This window comes from Gossypium arboreum, chromosome 8 (genome assembly GCF_025698485.1).
Source record: "Gossypium arboreum isolate Shixiya-1 chromosome 8, ASM2569848v2, whole genome shotgun sequence".
NCBI lineage: Eukaryota > Viridiplantae > Streptophyta > Magnoliopsida > Malvales > Malvaceae > Gossypium > Gossypium arboreum.
Genome location: NC_069077.1, coordinates 82,373,831 through 82,378,737, shown reverse-complemented (window position 1 = coordinate 82,378,737; position 4,907 = coordinate 82,373,831). Strand labels below are relative to the sequence as shown.

General features: G+C 37.6%; 1 non-coding gene across 1 annotated transcript; it reads right to left on the bottom strand.

Annotated features, from left to right (window-relative positions):
- Positions 1-3,961: 3,961 nt before the first annotated feature.
- LOC128279834 (small nucleolar RNA R71) lies at positions 3,962-4,068 on the bottom strand. Its single transcript, XR_008270027.1, has one exon. It is a non-coding gene; the product is annotated as a small nucleolar RNA R71 (small nucleolar RNA).
- Between the last annotated feature and the right edge of the window lie 839 nt (positions 4,069-4,907).

Here is a 4,907-nt window from a genome sequence, read left to right as displayed (position 1 = left end):
TACCTACTACTCCCTTGAGAGATTGACTGACTTGTATATTTTTGAGATTATGAGACTACATGGGATACCTTGTCGATTGTTTAGGATAGGGATCCGAGATTTACCTCGAGGTTTTGGAAAAAGGTACAAGAGGCTTTGGGAACAAAGTTGAGTTTCAGCACGGCATTTCACCTGCAAACCGACGGTCAGTCAGAAAGAGTGATTTAGATTTTAGAAAACATGTTGTGGTGTTATGTTCTCGTATTTCAAAGTAGTTGGGAAAGGCACATGCCATTAGTTGAATTTGCCTACAACAATAGTTATCAGTCAAGTTTGAAGATGGCACCTTATGAGGCATTATATGGCTGAAAGTGTCGAATGCCCTTATATTGGACTGAGCTCAGAGAAGGTCAGATTCCCGGGGTCAATGTAGTCAAGGAGACTGAAGAGAAAGGTAAAGTGATTCGCAACTATATGAAGGCTGCCTCGGGTAGGCAGAAATCCTATGCAGATTTGAAATGGAAAGAGATTGAATTTCAAGTCAGTGATCGAGTATTTATGAAAGTATCTCCGTGGAGGAAAGTTCTCAGATTTGGTAGAAGAGGCAAGTTGAATCCTCGTTTCATAGGACCCTTTGAGGTTACCAAAAGAGTAGAGCCAATTGCCTATCGATTGGCTTTGCCACCAGAATTGGAAAGGATTCAGGACGTGTTTCATGTATCCATGCTACGTCGGTATAGATCAGACCCTTCGCATGTGATTACGCAAACTGAGGTTGAAATTTATCCAAACATGACTTACGGCGAAGTGCCAATCAAGATTTTGGCTTGGGAAGTCAAACAGCTAAGGAATAAGAGTATAGCACTTGTGAAAGTTTTGTGGCATAGACATGGAGTCAAGGAAGCCACATGGGAACCTGAGGAGACTATGAGAGATCAGTACCCGAACTTATTCACCGATAAGATTTTCGATGACGAAAACTTTACGGGGGGAGAAATGTAATAGCCCGATATAGGGCCTAGTCAGAATAGTGGTCTTGGGACCACAAATTTGATGCCAGGAAAATTATTTTATTATTATTTTTATGTATTAGCATGTTTTTAAGTGTACGTGAAAAAAATTTGGTGAGCCAATTTTAACGTTTAAAAGCCTAATTGAGAAAAAAAGACTAAATAGCATAAAGTAAAAAAGTCCTAAATTGATAGCTAAAGGTGTCAAATAGCTAGAGAATAAAAATTGGGGGTCTTTAAAGGGCAATTAGACCCTTTCCTAAGAGCTTGGTCAGGCATAGGGAACAAATTGGTCAAAAAGTCAAAGGTTTAGGTGGTTTGGTGACTTAATTGAATAAATAAAAGAAAGATGATATCATCCTACTTCCCCATTTCTTCTCCACCGATTTTTCAGCCATTTTTGGGGGTTTTGAGCTTCAAAAAAATTTCAGCAACTTATTACTCTTGCAAGTAAGTGTTTTACATACTTTTTCTTAATGAGTTTTACATTTTTAGACCCCTTGAAGCATGAGCTTTCAAATGAGGGGACTATCTTGCATAATGGTTGAGAGTGTAGGGTTTTTTCCATGAAATCATATGTGTAGTTTTTGAAATTTTGATGGAAAAAAATGAGTCTTGGGTGTCTTATAAACAACTTTTGTGAAAGGTGTTAGCATCGAAACACCTAAAAGGACCATTTTGCACAAGTTGCAAAATAGTTGATAAATGTGTAAAATAGTGGGAATTCAGAGTTACTATAATAGTAAAAAAAGGTACGGATAGGCTTAAGATATGAAGAAATTCGATAAAAATCGATTTTGGAGCCTAAGGGTAAAATGGTCATTTTGTCAATATCTAGGGCCAAAATGGTCATTTTACCAAACAAGTTGATAAACCTTAATTTATACATATTTTTACCCCATGCTTAACACATTTTATGGATGATTTTTTCTTAGAATTGGTGAATTCGATGCTCCTAATGCCTTAATTTCATGTTTTATGCTTAGAAGAGCACAGGAGAGCGAAAGGAACTAGAAACGGGCCAAAAACGGAGAAAATTGGCCAAAGTATGAAATCAACACGGCTTGGACTTCCTCATACGGGTAGACCACACGGCCGTGTCAATTTGGCAGAATCAAAGCATGACTCACACGAGTGGACCACACGACCGTGCCTATTTAACAGGCTCGAGCACGGCCTGAAGTAATCGCACACGGGCGTGTCACACGGGCGTGTCCCTGTCTAGCCCAAGTTGAGTCCAATTCGGAAAAGGCCAATTTTGAGGGCTTTTAGGCATTCTAAAGCCTATAAATACACCCTAGAGGATGAAGGAAAGGGAGACAGAGAGAAGGAGGCAGGGAACTGCTCAAGGGAAGCCGATTGATCCATCTCGAAAGCCAGATTCACCATCGAGACTGAAGATCTCCCCTCAATTTCCATTCAGAATTTTTAGGTTTTCTTTATGTTTTGTATTCATTATTCTTCTGAGATGTTTTCCTTTTTAGTTATGAACTAAATCCCTAAATACCTAAGGGGAATGAAACCTAAGACGAATCTTGTTATTTTCTGAATTGTATGATAAATATTTAACTTGTTCTTAATTATGTGTTCTTAATTCTTGTTTTGATATCCTAGGATACTGATTCAAGATAAGCTCTTATTCAGAGGAGAAATAGACCCTGTCTAAGAGTCCATTTGTCATAATTAAGCAGAGTTGATTGCGCGTCTAGAGATAGGGTGACAAGATTTTGCCGGATTAGGGTGAAACCTAATAAGGGAATCCATAGATCGAGTTAATGCAACCCTAGGGTGTTAATTAGAGAAAAGTTTCAATTATTCAATCTAGGGATTAGATGTTATTAGTCTTGAATAGGGATAATAACATAACTTAGAGATCTCTACGTAACAAGTTAAATGAATAAATTGTTCGATTCGGAGTCAGAATAACAAGTGAAGTCTAGGTGGATTTTCCTTAGGTATTTTCTTAATTTAATCGTTTTCCAAAAGTAATTCCCCAATTCTATTTTCTGTGAATTCTTAGTTTAGATAATTAGTTAGTTAAAACAAAACCCCCTTATTCTTAGGCTAGATAATAAAAAGACAGTCATTACTAGTACTTTTAGTTCCTTTGGGTTCGACAATCCAGTCTTGCTAAAACTATACTACTGTTCGATAGGTACACTTGCCTACATCTTGATAATAGTTAGTTTCAAGAACGATTCATTATAAATATTTAAAACCTATCACAAAAATCACGATCAAGTTTTTGGCGCCGTTGCCGGGGAACTAAGATATTAGGAACACTCAATTTTTATTACTTTAGCCATTTATTTTTCTTGCAATTTAATTTAATTTAATTTTTATTATTTATTAATTTACTTTTTCTTTCTCTTGGCAAGTTTTTTATAGTTTATGACTAGAAGAAACCCGTCAGGACCACTACTTTTTGACGAAGAAAACGATCGCATAGTTCGCAGAAACCAAAGTGAAATAAGGTGAAGCTTAAGATACACAGAGAACGAGCAAGAGGACAATACTCAAACCCCAACCGAGGAGATGGCTAAAAACCAAGACAATCAGTTACCTCCGGCGATACCCGTTGAACTAGCAAATTAAAATCTTGCTCCTCGTACTATGTATGATTATGCTAAACCTACTCTAACAGGAACTGAGTCAAGTATAGTTCGACCTGCTATTGCTGCGAATAATTTTGAATTAAAACCTAATACTATTCAAATGATACAGCAATTTGCTCAGTTTGATGGTTTGCAAGATGAGGATCCAAACACTCACTTGGCAAATTTCCTAGAATTTTGTGATACATTTAAAATTAATGGCGTATCTGACGATGCCATTCGTCTTCGGTTTTCCATTTTTCATTGAGGAATATGGCTAAACTATGGTTGAACTCGTTACCACGAGGACCAATCACTACTTGGGAACAAATGACCGAAAAATTCCTATTAAAATATTTTCCGCCGGCTAAAACAGCCAAATTACGTAATGATATCTATTCATTTGTACAGATGGACTTAGAAACTCTTTACGATACATGAGAGAGATACAAGGACTTACTGAGAAGGTGCCCTCACCATGGGTTACCGCTTTGGCCGCAGGTTCAAACATTCCATAATGGCCTGAATCCTTCGACTCGACAAATGGTTGACATAGCTGCTGGCGGAACCATCAATAATAAAACACCTGAAAATGCTTATGAGTTTATATAGGAGATGCCACTGAATAACTATCAGTGGCAAGTCATGAGGACTAAGCCAACTAAAACAGTAGACATTTATAATGTCGATTCGATTACTATCCTGTCAAACCAGGTAGAACTTCTAAATAAAAAGATTGATGGTTTACTTGGTTCTACTTAGGTACATCTAGTAATGAGGTGCGAGATGAATGGAGGAGAAGCATGGACAGAGTATCAACCCTTCAACCCTAGCATCAAGGAGGAACAAGTTCAATATATGGGTAACAATAACTCTGTAACACCCCGTACCCGAGACCGTTGCCGGAGTCAGACACGAGGGGTTCGCAGACTCAAATCACTTATTGCACAGTCCATTTTAAATTTCCAGACGAGCTGGCTAACTGTGTCACTGTCACCTTAAAAATCATATCTCGAGTTCCAAAAGTCGAAAACCAGTTCCGTAAATGTTTCCTGAAACTAGACTCATATATCCATCTAAAAATGTTTTTCTAGAATTTTTGGTTGAGCCAATTAGTACAGTTTATTAGTTAAAATCTCCCCTGTTTCAGGGTTCGACCACACTGACCTTCAGGCATTACGACTTGCATATCTCCCTATACAGGGCTTCAATACTGATGCCGATTGTTTCTATAGAAACTAGACTCGAAAAGGAATCTGTACATATATGGAAAAACTTCTAATTATCTCTGGTTAAGTTATAATGAATTTCCAAAGTCGGAACA